Source organism: Pan troglodytes, chromosome 7 (assembly GCF_028858775.2).
Source record: "Pan troglodytes isolate AG18354 chromosome 7, NHGRI_mPanTro3-v2.0_pri, whole genome shotgun sequence".
Lineage (NCBI taxonomy): Eukaryota > Metazoa > Chordata > Mammalia > Primates > Hominidae > Pan > Pan troglodytes.
Window position 1 is genome coordinate 1,131,122 of NC_072405.2, and position 20,304 is coordinate 1,151,425.

Genomic DNA, 20,304 nt, shown 5'->3' on the forward strand with positions numbered 1-20,304 from the left:
TATATAAACATGGAAATATCTACACCGCCATCTCTATAAACATGGAAATATCTACACTGCCATTTGTAGAAAGATGGAAATATCTACACCGCCATCTGTATAAACGTGGAAATATCTACACCGCTATCTGTATAAACATGGAAATATGTACACTGCCATTTGTAGAAAGATGGAAATATCTATACCGCCAACTGTATAAACGTGGAAATATCTACACCGCTATCTGTATAAACATGGAAATATCTACACCTCTATCAGTATAAACATGGAAATATCTACACCACAATCTGTATAAACATGGAAATATCTACACCGCAATCTGTATAAACAGGGAAATATCTAAACCGCTATCTGTGTAAACATGGAAATATCTACACAGCTATCTCTATAAACATGGAAATATCTAAACCGCCATCTGTATAAACATGAAAATACCTACAAAGTCATCTGTATAAACATGGAAATATCTACACAGCCATCTGTATAAACCTGGAAATATCTGCACTGTCATCTATATAAACATGGAAATATCTACAGAGAACTCTGTATAAACATGGAAATATCGGCACAGCCATCTGTATAAACATGGAAATATCTACAACGCTATCTGTATAAACATGGAAATATCTACACCGCTATGTGTATTAACGTGGAAATATCTCCATTGCTATCTGTATAAACATGGACAAATCTCCACCGCAATATGTATAAACATGAAAATATCTACACTTCTATCTCTATAAACATGGAAATATCTACACTGCCATCTGTACAAACATGGAAATATCTACACAGTCATCTGTAGAAACATGGAAATAACTACACCGCTATCTCTATAAACATGGAAATATCTACACCGCTATCTCCATCAACATGGAAATATACACACCGCCATCTCTTTAAACATGGAGGTATCTACAACGCCATCTACATAAACAAGAAAATATCTACACTGCCATCTATATAAACATGGAAATATTTACACCGCCATCTCTATAAACATGGAAATATCTACACTGCCATTTGTAGAAAGATGGAAATATCTACACCGCCATCTGTATAAACGTGGAAATATCTACACCGCTATCTGTATAAACATGGAAATATCTACACCGCAATCTGTATAAACATGGAAATATCTACACTGCTCTCTGTATAAATATGAAATATCTGAACCGCTATCTCTATAAAAGTGGAAATATCTACACTGCTATCTGTATAAACATGGAAATATACTCACTGCTATCTCTGTGAACATTGATATATCTACACCGCTATCTCTATAAACATGGAAATATCTACACCGCCATCTCTATAAACATGGAAATATCTACACCGTCATCTGTATAAACATGGAAATATCTACACCGCTATCGGCATAAACATGGAAATATCTACACCGCGATCTGTATAAACATGGAAATATCTACACCGCGATCTGTATAAACATGGAAATATCTAAACCGCTATCTGTGTAAACATGGAAATATCTACACAGCTATCTCTATAAACATGGAAATATCTACACCACCATCTGTATAAACATGGAAATACCTACAAAGTCATCTGTATAAACATGGAAATATCTACACAGCCATCTGTATAAACATGGAAATATCTACACAGCCATCTGTATAAACCTGGAAATATCTGCACTGTCATCTATATAAACATGGAAATATCTACAGAGAACTCTGTATAAACATGGATATATCGGCACAGCCATCTGTATAAACATGGAAATATCTACAACGCTATGTGTATAAACATGGAAATATCTACACCGCTATGTGTATGAACGTGGAAATATCTCCATTGCTATCTGTATAAACATGGACAAATCTCCACCGCAATATGTATAAACATGAAAATATCTACACTTCTATCTCTATAAACATGGAAATATCTACACTGCCATCTGTACAAACATGGAAATATCTACACAGTCATCTGTAGAAACATGGAAATATCTACACCGCTATCTCTATAAACATGGAAATAACTACACCGCTATCTCTATAAACATGGAAATATCTACAAAGCTATCTCCATCAACATGGAAATATACACACCGCCATCTCTTTAAACATGGAGGTATCTACAACGCCATCTACATAAACAAGAAAATATCTACACTGCCATCTACATAAACATGGAATATCTACACCGCCGTCTCTATAAACATGGAAATATCTACACTGCCATTTGTAGAAAGATGGAAATATCTACACCGCCATCTGTATAAACGTGGAAATATCTACATCGCTATCTGTATAAACATGGAAATATCTACACCGCAATCTGTATAAACATGGAAATATCTACAACGCTCTCTGTATAAATATGAAATATCTAAACCGCTAACTCTATAAAAGTGGAAATATCTACAATGCTATCTGTATAAACATGGAAATATCCTCACTGCTATCCCTATGCACATTGATATATCTACACCGCTATCTCTATAAACATGGAAATATCTACACCGCCATCTCTATAAACATGGAAATATCTACACCGTCATCTGTATAAACATGGAAATAACTACACCGCTATCGGTATAAACATGGAAATATCTACACCGCGATCTGTATAAACATGGAAATATCTACACCGCGATCTGTATAAACATGGAAATATCTAAACCGCTATCTGTGTAAACATGGAAATATCTACACAGCTATCTCTATAAACATGGAAATATCTACACCGCCATAAGTATAAACATGGAAATACCTACAAAGTCATCTGTATAAACATGGAAATATCTACACAGCCATCTGTATAAACCTGGAAATATCTGCACTGTCATCTGTATAAACATGGAAATATCTACAGAGAACTCTGTATAAACATGGAAATATCGGCACAGCCATCTGTATAAACATGGAAATATCTACAACGCTATCTGTATAAACATGGAAATATCTACACCGCTATGTGTATTAACGTGGAAATATCTCCATTGCTATCTGTATAAACATGGACAAATCTCCACCGCAATATGTATAAACCTGAAAATATCTCCACTTCTATCTCTATAAACATGGAAATATCTACACTGCCATCTGTACAAACATGGAAATAACTACACAGTCATCTGTAGAAACATGGAAATATCTACACCGCTATCTCTATAAACATGGAAATAACTACACCGCTATCTCTATAAACATGGAAATATCTACACCGCTATCTCCATCAGCATGGAAATATACACACCGCCATCTCTTTAAACATGGAGGTAACTACAACGCCATCTACATAAACAAGAAAATATCTACACTGCCATCTATATAAACATGGAAATATCTACACCGCCATCTCTATAAACATGGAAATATCTACACTGCCATTTGTAGAAAGATGGAAATATCTACACCGCCATCTGTATAAACGTGGAAATATCTACACCGCTATCTGTATAAACATGGAAATATGTACACTGCCATTTGTAGAAAGATGGAAATATCTACACCGCCAACTGTATAAACGTGGAAATATCTACACCGCTATCTGTATAAACATGGAAATATCTACACCGCAATCTGTATAAACATGGAAATATCTACACCGCTCTCTGTATAAATATGAAATATCTAAACCGCTATCTCTATAAAAGTGGAAATATCTACACTGCTATCAGTATAAACATGGAAATATCCTCACTGCTATCTCTATGAACATTGATATATCTACACCGCTATCTCTATAAACATGGAAATATCTACACCGCCATCTCTATAAACATGGAAATATCTACACCGTCATGTGTATAAACATGGAAATATCTACACCGCTATCGGTATAAACATGGAAATATCTACACCGCGATCTGTATAAACATGGAAATATCTACAACGCGATCTGTATAAACATGGAAATATCTAAACCGCTATCAGTGTAAACATGGAAATATCTACACAGCTATCTCTATAAACATGGAAATATCTACACCGCCATCTGTATAAACATGGAAATACCTACAAAGTCATCTGTATAAACATGGAAATATCTACACAGCCATCTGTATAAACATGGAAATATCTACACAGCCATCTGTATAAACCTGGAAATATCTGCACTGTCATCTATATAAACATGGAAATATCTACAGAGAACTCTGTATAAACATGGAAATATTGGCACAGCCATCTGTATAAACATGGAAATATCTACAACGCTATCTGTATAAACATGGAAATATCTACACCGCTTTGTGTATTAACGTGGAAATATCTCCATTGCTATCTGTATAAACATGGACAAATCTCCACCGCAATATGTATAAACATGAAAATATCTACACTTCTATCTCTATAAACATGGAAATATCTACACTGTCATCCGTACAAACATGGAAATATCTACACAGTCATCTGTAGAAACATGGAAATATCTACACCGCTATCTCTATAAACATGGAAATAACTACACCGCTATCTCTACAAACATGGAAATATCTACACCGCTATCTCCATCAACATGGAAATATACACACCGCCATCTCTTTAAACATGGAGGTACCTACAACGCCATCTACATAAACAAGAAAATATTTACACTGCCATCTATATAAACATGGAAATATCTACAACGCCATCTCTATAAACATGGAAATATCTACACTGCCATTTGTAGAAAGATGGAAATATCTACACCGCCATCTGTATAAACGTGGAAATATCTACACCGCTATCTGTATAAACATGGAAATATGTACACCGCAATCTGTATAAACATGGAAATATATACACCGCTCTGTGTATAAATATGACATATCTAAACCGCTATCTCTATAAAAGTGGAAATATCTACATTGCTATCTGTATAAACATGGAAATATCCTCACTGCTATCTCTATGAACATTGATATATCTACACCGCTATCTCTATAAACATGGAACTATCTACACCGCCATCTGTATAAACATGGAAATACGTACAAAGTCATCTGTATAAATATGGAAATATGTACACAGACATCTGTATAAACATGGAAATATCTACACAGCCATCTGTATAAACCTGGAAATATCTGCACTGTCATCTATATAAACATGGAAATATCTACAGAGAACTCTGTATAAACATGGAATTATCGGCACAGCCATCTGTATAAACATGGAAATATCTACAACGCTATCTGTATAAACATGGAAATATCTACACCGCTATGTGTATTAACGTGGAAATATCTCCATTGCTATCTGTATAAACATGGACAAATCTACACCGCAATATGTATAAACCTGAAAATATCTACACTTCTATCTCTATAAACATGGAAATATCTACACTGTCATCCGTACAAACATGGAAATATCTACACAGTCATCTGTAGAAACATGGAAATATCTACACCGCTATCTCTATAAACATGGAAATAACTACACCGCTATCTCTACAAACATGGAAATATCTACACCGCTATCTCCATCAACATGGAAATATACACACCGCCATCTCTTTAAACATGGAGGTACCTACAACGCCATCTACATAAACAAGAAAATATTTACACTGCCATCTATATAAACATGGAAATATCTACAACGCCATCTCTATAAACATGGAAATATCTACACTGCCATTTGTAGAAAGATGGAAATATCTACACCGCCATCTGTATAAACGTGGAAATATCTACACCGCTATCTGTATAAACATGGAAATATGTACACCGCAATCTGTATAAACATGGAAATATATACACCGCTCTGTGTATAAATATGACATATCTAAACCGCTATCTCTATAAAAGTGGAAATATCTACACTGCTATCTGTATAAACATGGAAATATCCTCACTGCTATCTCTATGAACATTGATATATCTACACCGCTATCTCTATAAACATGGAACTATCTACACCGCCATCTGTATAAACATGGAAATACGTACAAAGTCATCTGTATAAATATGGAAATATGTACACAGACATCTGTATAAACATGGAAATATCTACACAGCCATCTGTATAAACCTGGAAATATCTGCACTGTCATCTATATAAACATGGAAATATCTACAGAGAACTCTGTATAAACATGGAATTATCGGCACAGCCATCTGTATAAACATGGAAATATCTACAACGCTATCTGTATAAACATGGAAATATCTACACCGCTATGTGTATTAACGTGGAAATATCTCCATTGCTATCTGTATAAACATGGACAAATCTACACCGCAATATGTATAAACCTGAAAATATCTACACTTCTATCTCTATAAACATGGAAATATCTACACTGTCATCCGTACAAACATGGAAATATCTACACAGTCATCTGTAGAAACATGGAAATATCTACACCGCTATCTCTATAAACATGGAAATAACTACACCGCTATCTCTACAAACATGGAAATATCTACACCGCTATCTCCATCAACATGGAAATATACACACCGCCATCTCTTTAAACATGGAGGTATCTACAACGCCATCTACATAAACAAGAAAATATTTACACTGCCATCTATATAAACATGGAAATATCTACAACGCCATCTCTATAAACATGGAAATATCTACACTACCATTTGTAGAAAGATGGAAATATCTACACCGCCATCTGTATAAACGTGGAAATATCTACACCGCTATCTGTATAAACATGGAAATATGTACACCGCAATCTGTATAAACATGGAAATATATACACCGCTCTGTGTATAAATATGAAATATCTAAACCGCTATCTCTATAAAAGTGGAAATATCTACACTGCTATCTGTATAAACATGGAAATATCCTCACTGCTATCTCTATGAACATTGATATATCTACACCGCTATCTCTATAAACATGGAACTATCTACACCGCCATCTGTATAAACATGGAAATACCTACAAAGTCATCTGTATAAATATGGAAATATGTACACAGACATCTGTATAAACATGGAAATATCTACACAGCCATCTGTATAAACCTGGAAATATCTGCACTGTCATCTATATAAACATGGAAATATCTACAGAGAACTCTGTATAAACATGGAATTATCGGCACAGCCATCTGTATAAACATGGAAATATCTACAACGCTATCTGTATAAACATGGAAATATCTACACCGCTATGTGTATTAACGTGGAAATATCTCCATTGCTATCTGTATAAACATGGACAAATCTCCACCGCAATATGTATAAACCTGAAAATATCTCCACTTCTATCTCTATAAACATGGAAATATCTACAATGCCATCTGTACAAACATGGAAATAACTACACAGTCATCTGTAGAAACATGGAAATATCTACACCGCTATCTCTATAAACATGGAAATATCTACACCGCTCTCTGTATAAATATGAAATATCTAAACCGCTATCTCTATAAAAGTGGAAATATCTACACTGCTATCTGTATAAACATGGAAATATCCTCACTGCTATCTCTGTGAACATTGATATATCTACACCGCTATCTCTATAAACATGGAAATATCTACACCGCCATCTCTATAAACATGGAAATATCTACACCGTCATCTGTATAAACATGGAAATATCTACACCGCTATCAGTATAAACATGGAAATATCTACACCACGATCTGTATAAACATGGAAATATCTACACCGCTATCTGTATAAACATGGAAATATCTAAACCGCTATGTGTGTAAACATGGAAATATCTACACAGCTATCTCTATAAACATGGAAATATCTAAACCGCCATCTGTATAAACATGAAAATACCTACAAAGTCATCTGTATAAACATGGAAATATCTACACAGCCATCTGTATAAACCTGGAAATATCTGCACTGTCATCTATATAAACATGGAAATATCTACAGAGAACTCTGTATAAACATGGAAATATCGGCACAGCCATCTGTATAAACATGGAAATATCTACAACGCTATCTGTATAAACATGGAAATATCTACACCGCTATGTGTATTAACGTGGAAATATCTCCATTGCTTTCTGTATAAACATTTAGAAATCTCCACCGCAATATGTATAAACATGAAAATATCTACACTTCTATCTCTATAAACATGGAAATATCTACACTGCCATCTGTACAAACATGGAAATATCTACACAGTCATCGGTAGAAACATGGAAATATCTACACTGCTATCTCTATAAACATGGAAATAACTACACCGCTATCTCTATAAACATGGAAATATCTACACCGCTATCTCCATCAACATGGAAATATACACACCGCCATCTCTTTAAACATGGAGGTATCTACAACGCCATCTACATAAACAAGAAAATATCTACACTGCCATCTATGTAAACATGGAAATATCTACACCGCCATCTCTATAAACATGGAAATATCTACACTGCCATTTGTAGAAAGATGGAAATATCTACACCGCCATCTGCATAAACGTGGAAATATCTACACCGATATCTGTATAAACATGGAAATATCTACACCGCAATCTGTATAAACATGGAAATATCTACACCACTCTCTGAATAAATATGAAATATCTAAACCGCTATCTCTATAAAAGTGGAAATATCTACACTGCTATCTGTATAAACATGGAAATATCCTCACTGCTAACTCTATGAACATTGATATATCTACACCGCTATCTTTATAAACATGGAAATATCTACACCGCCATCTCTATAAACATGGAAATATCTACACCGTCATCTGTATAAACATGGAAATATCTACAACGCCATCTCTATAAACATGGAAATATCTACAACGTGATCTGTTTAAACATGGAAATATCTACACCGCTATCTGTATAAACATGGAAGTATCTACACCGCGATCTGTACAAACATGGAAATATCTAAACCGCCATCTGTATAAACATGGAAATACCTACAAAGTCTTCTGTATAAACATGGAAATATCTACACAGCCATCTGTATAAACATGGAAATATCTACACAGCCATCTGTATAAACCTGGAAACATCTGCACTGTCATCTATATAAACATGGAAATATCTACAGAGAACTCTGTATAAACATGGAAATATCGGCACAGCCATCTGTATAAACATGGAAATATCTACAACGCTATCTGTATAAACATGGAAATATCTACACCGCTATGTGTATTAACGTGGAAATATCTCCATTTCTATCTGCATAAACATGGACAAATCTCCACCGCAATATGTATAAACATGAAAATATTTACACTTCTATCTCTATAAACATGGAAATATCTACACTGCCATCTGTACAAACATGGAAATATCTACACAGTCATCTGTAGAAACATGGAAATATGTACACCGCTATCTCTATAAACATGGAAATAACTACACCGCTATCTCTATAAACATGGAAATATCTACAACGCTATCTCCATCAACATGGAAATATACACACCGCCATCACTTTAAACATGGAGGTATCTACAACGCCATCTACATAAACAAGAAAATATCTACACTGCCATCTATATAAACATGGAAATATCTACACCGCCATCTCTATAAACATGGATATATCTACACTGCCATTTGTAGAAAGATGGAAATAGCTACACCGCCATCTGTATAAACGTGGAAATATCTACACCGTTATCTGTATAAACATGGAAATATCTACACCGCAATCTGTATAAACATGGAAATATCTACACCGCTCTCTGTATAAATATGAAATATCTAATCCGCTATCTCTATAAAAGTGGAAATATCTACACTGCTATCTGTATAAACATGGAAATATCCTCACTGCTATCTCTATGAACATTGATATATCTACACTGCTATCTCTATAAACATGGAAATATCTACACCGCCATCTCTATAAACATGGAAATATCTACACCGTCATCTGTATAAACATGGAAATATCTACACCGCTATCAGTATAAACATGGAAATATCTACACCACGATCTGTATAAACATGGAAATATCTACACCGCTATCTGTATAAACATGGAAATATCTAAACCGCTATCTGTGTAAACATGGAAACATCTACACAGCTATCTCTATAAACATGGAAATATCTACACCGCCATCTGTATAAACATGAAAATACCTACAAAGTCATCTGTATAAACATGGAAATATCTACACAGCCATCTGTATAAAGCTGGAAATATCTGCACTGTCATCTATATAAACATGGAAATATCTACAGAGGACTCTGTATAAACATGGAAATATCGGCACAGCCATCTGTATAAAGAAGGAAATATCTACAACGCTATCTGTATAAACATGGAAATATCTACACCGCTATGTGTATTAACGTGGAAATATCTCCATTGCTATCTGTATAAACATGGACAAATCTCCACCGCAATATGTATAAACATGAAAATATCTACACTTCTGTCTCTATAAACATGGAAATATCTACACTGCCATCTGTGCAAACATGGAAATATCTACACAGTCATCTGTAGAAACATGGAAATATCTACACCGCTATCTCTATAAACATGGAAATATCTACACCGCTATCTCTATAAACATGGAAATATCTACACCGCTATCTCCATCAACATGGAAATATACACACCGCCATCTCTTTAAACATGGAGGTATCTACAACGCCATCTACATAAACAATAAAATATCTACACTGCCATCTATGTAAACATGGAAATATCTACACCGCCATCTCTATAAACATGGAAATATCTACACTGCCATTTGTAGAAAGATGGAAATATCTACACCGCCTTCTGTATAAACGTGGAAATATCTACACCGCTATCTGTATAAACATGGAAATATCTACACCGCAATCTGTATAATCATGGAAATATCTACACCGCTCTCTGTATAAATATGAAATATCTAAACCGCTATCTCTATAAAAGTGGAAATATCTACACTGCTATCTGTATAAACATGGAAATATCCTCACTGCTAACTCTATGAACATTGATATATCTACACCGCTATCTTTATAAACATGGAAATATCTACACCGCCATCTCTATAAACATGGAAATATCTACACCGTCATCTGTATAAACATGGAAATATCTACACCGCCATCTCTATAAACATGGAAATATCTACACCGCGATCTGTTTAAACATGGAAATATCTACACCGCTCTCTGTATAAACATGGAAGTATCTACACCGCGATCTGTACAAACATGGAAATATCTAAACCGCCATCTGTATAAACATGGAAATACCTACAAAGTCTTCTGTATAAACATGGAAATATCTACACAGCCATCTGTATAAACATGGAAATATCTACACAGCCATCTGTATAAACCTGGAAATATCTGCACTGTCATCTATATAAACATGGAAATATCTACAGAGAACTCTGTATAAACATGGAAATATCGGCACAGCCATCTGTATAAACATGGAAATATCTACAACGCTATCTGTATAAACATGGAAATATCTACACCGCTATGTGTATTAACGTGGAAATATCTCCATTTCTATCTGTATAAACATGGACAAATCTCCACCGCAATATGTATAAACATGAAAATATTTACACTTCTATCTCTATAAACATGGAAATATCTACACTGCCATCTGTACAAACATGGAAATATCTACACAGTCATCTGTAGAAACATGGAAATATCTACACCGCTATCTCTATAAACATGGAAATAACTACACCGCTATCTCTATAAACATGGAAATATCTACACCGCTATCTCCATCAACATGGAAATATACACACCGCCATCACTTTAAACATGGAGGTATCTACAACGCCATCTACATAAACAAGAAAATATCTACACTGCCATCTATATAAACATGGAAATATCTACACCGCCATCTCTATAAACATGGAAATATCTACACTGCCATTTGTAGAAAGATGGAAATAGCTACACCGCCATCTGTATAAACGTGGAAATATCTACACCGCTATCTGTATAAACATGGAAATATCTACACCGCAATCTGTATAAACATGGAAATATCTACACCGCTCTCTGTATAAATATGAAATATCTAAACCGCTATCTCTATAAAAGTGGAAATATCTACACTGCTATCTGTATAAACATGGAAATATCCTCACTGCTATCTCTATGAACATTGATATATCTACACTGCTATCTCTATAAACATGGAAATATCTACACCGCCATCTCTATAAACATGGAAATATCTACACCGTCATCTGTATAAACATGGAAATATCTACACCGCGATCTGTATAAACATGGAAATACCTAAACCGCTATCTGTGTAAACATGGAAACATCTGCACAGCTATCTCTATAAACATGGAAATATCTACACCGCCATCTGTATAAACATGAAAATACCTACAAAGTCATCTGTATAAACATGGAAATATCTACACAGCCATCTGTATAAACCTGGAAATATCTGCACTGTCATCTATATAAACATGGAAATATCTACAGAGAACTCTGTATAAACATGGAAATATCGGCACAGCCATCTGTATAAACATGGAAATATCTACAACGCTATCTGTATAAACATGGAAATATCTACACCGCTATGTGTATTAACGTGGAAATATCTCCATTGCTATCTGTATAAACATGGACAAATCTCCACCGCAATATGTATAAACATGAAAATATCTACACTTCTATCTCTATAAACATGGAAATATCTACACTGCCATCTGTACAAACATGGAAATATCTACACAGTCATCCGTAGAAACATGGAAATATCTACACCGCTATCTCTATAAACATGAAAATAACTACACCGCTATCTCTATAAACATGGAAATATCTACACCGCTATCTCCATCAACATGGAAATATACACACCGCCATCTCTTTAAACATGGAGGTATCTACAACGCCATCTACATAAACAAGAAAATAGCTACACTGCCATCTATGTAAACATGGAAATATCTACACCGCTATCTCCATCAACATGGAAATATATACACCGCCATAACTTTAAACATGGAGGTATCTACAACGCCATCTACATAAACAAGAAAATATCTACACTGCCATCTATATAAACATGGAAATATCTACACCGCAATCTCTATAAACATGGAAATATCTACACTGCCATTTGTAGAAAGATGGAAATATCTACACCGCCATCTGTATAAACGTGGAAATAACTACACCGCTATCTGTATAAACATGGAAATATCTACACCGCAATCTGTATAAACATGGAAATATCTACACCGCTCTCTGTATAAATATGAAATATCTAAACCGCTATCTCTATAAAAGTGGAAATATCTACACTGCTATCTGTATAAACATGGAAATATCCTCACTGCTATCTCTATGAACATTGATATATCTACACCGCTATCTCTATAAACATGGAAATATCTACACCGCCATCTCTATAAACATGGAAATATCTACACCGTCATCTGTATAAACATGGAAATATCTACACCGCTATCAGTATAAACATGGAAATATCTACACCACGATCTGTATAAACATGGAAATATCTACACCGCGATCTGTATAAACATGGAAATATCTAAACCGCTATCTGTGTAAACATGGAAATATCTACACAGCTATCTCTATAAACATGGAAATATCTAAACCGCCATCTGTATAAACGTGAAAATACCTACAAAGTCATCTGTATAAACATGGAAATATCTACACAGCCATCTGTATAAACCTGGAAATATCTGCACTGTCATCTATAAAAACATCGAAATATCTACAGACAACTCTGTATAAACATGGAAATATCGGCACAGCCATCTGTATAAACATGGAAATATCTACAACGCTATCTGTATAAACATGGAAATATCTACACCGCTATGTGTATTAACGTGGAAATATCTCCATTGCTATCTGTATAAACATGGACAAATCTCCACCGCAATATGTATAAACATGAAAATATCTACACTTCTATCTCTATAAACATGGAAATATCTACACTGCCATCTGTACAAACATGGAAATATCTACACAGTCATCTGTAGAAACATGGAAATATCTACACCTCTATCTCTATAAACATGGAAATAACTACACCGCTATCTCTATAAACATGGAAATATCTACACCGCTATCTCCATCAACATGGAAATATACACACCGCCAATTCTTTAAACATGGAGGTATCTACAACGCCATCTACATAAACAAGAAAATATCTACACTGCCATCTATATAAACATGGAAATATCTACACCGCCATCTCTATAAACATGGAAATATCTACACTGCCATTTGTAGAAAGATGGAAATATCTACACCGCCATCTGTATAAACGTGGAAATATCTACACCGCTATCTGTATAAACATGGAAATATCTACACCGCAATCTGTATAAACATGGAAATATCTACACCGCTCTCTGTATAAATGTGAAATATCTAAACCGCTATCTCTATAAAAGTGGAAATATCTACACTGCTATCTGTATAAACATGGAAATATCCTCACTGCTAAATCTATGAACATTAATATATCTACACCGCTATCTCTATAAACATGGAAATATCTACACCGCCATCTCTATAAACATGGAAATATCTACACCGTCATCTGTATAAACATGGAAATATCTACACCGCCATCTCTATAAACATGGAAATATCTACAACGCGATCTGTATAAACATGGAAATATCTACACCGCTATCTGTATAAACATGGAAGTATCTTCACCGCGATCTGTACAAACATGGAAATATCTAAACCGCCATCTGTATAAACATGGAAATAACTACAAAGTCTTCTGTACAAACATGGAAATATCTACACAGTCATCTGTAGAAACATGGAAATATCTACACCGCTATCTCTATAAACATGGAAATAACTACACCGCTATCTCTATAAACATGGAAATATCTATACCGCCATCTCCATCAACATGGAAATATACACACCGCCATCTCTTTAAACATGGAGGTATCTACAACGCCATCTACATAAACAAGAAAATATCTACACTGCCATCTATATAAACATGGAAATATCTACACCGCCATCTCTATAAACATGGAAATATCTACACTGCCATTTGTAGAAAGATGGAAATATCTACACCGCCATCTGTATAAACGTGGAAATATCTACACCGCTATCTGTATAAACATGGAAATATCTACACCGCAATCTGTATAAACATGGAAATATCTACACCGCTCTCTGTATAAATATGAAATATCTAAACCGCTATCTTTATAAAAGTGGAAATATCTACACTGCTATCTGTATAATCATGGAAATATCCTCACTGCTAACTATATGAACATTGATATATCTACACCGCTATCTCTATAAACATGGAAGTATCTACACCGCCATCTCTATAAACATGGAAATATCTACACCGTCATCTGTATAAACATGGAAATATCTACACCGCTATCGGTATAAACATGGAAATATCTACACCGCGATCTGTATAAACATGGAAATATCTACACCGCGATCTGTATAAACATGGAAATATCTACACCGCGATCTGTATAAACATGGAAATATCTACACCGCGATCTGTATAAACGTGGAAATATCTAAACCGCTATCTGTGTAAACATGGAAATATCTACACAGCTATCTCTATAAACATGGAAATATCTACACCGCCATCTTTATAAACATGGAAATACCTACAATGTCATCTGTATAAACATGGAATTATCTACACAGCCATCTGTATAAACATGGAAATAACTACACAGCCATCTGTATAAACCTGGAAATATCTGCACTGTCATCTCTATAAACATGGAAATATCTACAAAGAACTCTGTATAAACATGGAAATATCGGCACAGCCATCTGTATAAACATGGAAATATCTACAACGCTATCTGTATAAACATGGAAATATCTACACTGCTATGTGTATTAACGTGGAAATATCTCCATTTCTATCTGTATAAAGATGGACAAATCTCCACCGCAATATGTATAAACATGAAAATATCTACACTTCTATCTCTATAAACATGGAAATATCTACACCGCCATCTCTATAAACATGGAAATATCTACACCGTCATCTGTATAAACATGGAAATATCTACACCGCTATCGGTATAAACATGGAAATATCTACACCGCGATCTGTATAAACATGGAAATATCTACACCGCGATCTGTATAAACATGGAAATATCTAAACCGCTATCTGTGTAAACATGGAAATATCTACACAGCTATCTCTATAAACATGGAAATATCTACACCGCCATCTGTATAAACATGGAAATACCTACAAAGTCATCTGTATAAACATGGAAATATCTACACAGCCATCTGTATAAACATGGAAATATCTACACCGCGATCTGTATAAATATGGAAATATCTACACCACCATCTGTATAAACATGGAAATACCTACAAAGTCATCTGTATAAACATGGAAATACCTACAAAGTCATCTGTATAAACATGGAAATATCTACACAGCCATCTGTATAAACCTGGAAATATCTGCACTGTCATCTATATAAACATGGAAATATCTACAGAGAACTCTGTATAAACATGGAAATATCGGCACAGCCATCTGTATAAACATGGAAATATCTACAACGCTATCTGTATAAACATGGAAATATCTACGCCGCTATGTGTATTAACGTGGAAATATCTCCATTGCTATCTGTATAAACATGGACAAATCTCCACCGCAATATGTATAAACATGAAAATATCTACACTTCTATCTCTATAAACATGGAAATATCTACACTGCCATCTGTACAAACATGGAAATATCTACACAGTCATCTGTAGAAACATGGAAATATCTACACCGCTATCTCTATAAACATGGAAATAACTACACCGCTATCTCTATAAACATGGAAATATCTACACCGCTATCTCCAACAACATGGAAATATACACACCGCCATCTCTTTAAACATGGAGGTATCTACAACGCCATCTACATAAACAAGAAAATATTTACACTGCCATCTATATAAACATGGAAATATCTACACCGCCATCTCTATAAACATGGAAATATCTACACTGCCATTTGTAGAAAGATGGAAATATCTACACCGCCATCTGTATAAACGTGGAAATATCTACACCGCTATCTGTATAAACATGGAAATACCTACAATTCAATCTGTATAAACATGGAAATATATACACCGCTCCCTGTATAAATATGAAATATCTAAACAGCTATCTCTATAAAAGTGGAAATATCTACACTGCTATCTGTATAAACACGGAAATATCCTCACTGCTATCTCTATGAACATTGACATATCTACACAGCTATCTCTATAAACATGGAAGTATCTACACCGCCATCTCTATAAACATGGAAATATCTACACCGTCATCTGTATAAACATGGAAATATCTACACCGCTATATGTATAAACATGGAAATATCTACACTGCGATCTGTATAAACATGGAAATATCTACACCGCGATCTGTATAAACATGGAAATATCTAAACCGCTATCTGTGTAAACATGGAAATATCTACACAGCTATCTCTATAAACATGGAAATATCTACACCGCCATCTGTATAAACATGGAAATACCTAAAAAGTCATCTGTATTAATATGGACATATCTACACAGCCATCTGTATAAACATGGAAATATCCACACAGCCATCTGTATAAACCTGGAAATATCTGCACTGTCATCTATATAAACATGGAAATATCTACAGAGAACTCTGTATAAACATGGAAATATCGGCACAGCCATCTGTATAAACATGGAAATATCTACAACGCTATCTGTATAAACATGGAAATATCTACACCGCTATGTGTATTAACGTGGAAATATCTCCATTTCTATCTGTATAAACATGGACAAATCTCCACCGCAATATGTATAAACATGAAAATATCTACACTTCTATCTCTATAAACTTGGAAATATCTACACTGCCATCTGTACAAACATGGAAATATCTGCACAGTCATCTGTAGAAACATAGAAATATCTACACCGCTATCTCTATAAACATGGAAATAACTACACCGCTATCTCTATAAACATGGAAATATCTACACCGCCATCTCCATCAACATGGAAATATACACACCGCCATCTCTTTAAACATGGAGGTATCTACAACGCCATCTACATAAACAAGAAAATATCTACACTGCCATCTATATAAACATGGAAATATCTACACCGCCATCTCTATAAACATGGAAATATCTACACTGCCATTTGTAGAAAGATGGAAATATCTACACCGCCATCTGTATAAACGTGGAAATATCTACACCGATATCTGTATAAACATGGAAATATCTACACCGCAATCTGTATAAACATGGAAATATCTACACCGCTCTCTGCATAAATATGAAATATCTAAACCGCTATCTCTATAAAAGTGGAAATATCTACACTGCTATCTGTATAAACATGGAAATATCCTCACTGCTAACTATATGAACATTGATATATCTACACCGCTATCCCTATAAACATGGAAATATCTACACCGCCATCTCTATAAACATGGAAATATCTACACCGTCATCTGTATAAACATGGAAATATCTACACCATCATCTGTATAAACATGGAAATATCTACACCGCTATCGGTATAAACATGGAAATATCTACACCGCGATCTGTATAAACATGGAAATATCTACACCGCGATCTGTATAAACATGGAAATATCTACACCGCGATCTGTATAAACATGGAAATATCTACACCGCGATCTGTATAAACGTGGAAATATCTAAACCGCTATCTGTGTAAACATGGAAATATCTACACAGCTATCTCTATAAACATGGAAATATCTACACCGCCATCTGTATAAACATGGAAATACCTACAAAGTCATCTGTATAAACATGGAAATATCTACACAGCCATCTGTATAAACATGGAAATAACTACACAGCCATCTGTATAAACCTGGAAATATCTGCACTATCATCTCTACAAACATGGAAATATCTACAGAGAACTCTGTATAAACATGGAAATATCGGCACAGCCATCTGTATAAACATGGAAATATCTACAACGCTATCTGTATAAACATGGAAATATCTACACCGCTATGTGTATTAATGTGGAAATATCTCCATTTCTATCTGTATAAACATGGACAAATCTCCACCGCAATATGTATAAACATGAAAATATCTACACTTCTATGTCTATAAACATGGAAATATCTACACCGCCATCTCTATAAACATGGAAATATCTATACAGTCATCTGTATAAACATGGAAATATCTACACCGCTATCGGTATAAACATGGAAATATCTACACCGCGATCTGTATAAACATGGAAATATCTACACCGCGATCTGTATAAACATGGAAATATCTAAACCGCTATCTGTGTAAACATGGAAATATCTACACAGCCATCTCTATAAACATGGAAATATCTACACCGCCATCTCTATAAACATGGAAATACCTACAAAGTCATCTGTATAAACATGGAAATATCTACACAGCCATCTGTATAAACCTGGAAATATCTGCACTGTCATCTATATAAACATGGAAATATCTACAGATAACTCTGTATAAACATGGAAATATCGGCACAGCCATTTGTATAAACATGGAAATATCTACAACGCTACTTGTATAAACATGGAAATATCTACGCCGCTATGTGTATTAACGTGGAAATATCTCCATTGCTATCTGTATAAACATGGACAAATCTCCACCGCAATATGTATAAACATGAAAATATCTACACTTCTATCTCTATAAACATGGAAATACCAACACTGCCATCTGTACAAACATGGAAATATCTACACAGTCATCTGTAGAAACATGGAAATATCTACACCGCTATCTCTATAAACATGGAAATAACTACACCGCTATCTCTATAAACATGGAAATATCTACACCGCTATCTGTATAAACATGGAAATACCTACACCGCAATCTGTATAAACATGGAAATATATACACCGCTCCCTGTATAAATATGAAATATCTAAACCGCTATCTCTATAAAAGTGGAAATATCTACACTGCTATCTGTATAAACATGGAAATATCCTCACTGCTATCTCTATGAACTTTGATATATCTACACCGCTATCTCTATAAACATGGAACTATCTACACCGCCATCTCTATAAACATGGAAATATCTACACCGTCATCTGTATAAACATGGAAATATCTACACCGCTATCTGTATAAACAGGGAAATATCTACACTGCGATCTGTATAAACATGGAAATATCTACACCGCGATCTGTATAAACATGGAAATATCTAAACCGCTATCTGTGTAAACATGGAAATATCTACACAGCTATCTCTATAAACATAGAAATATCTACACCGCCATCTGTATAAACATGGAAATACCTACAAAGTCACCTG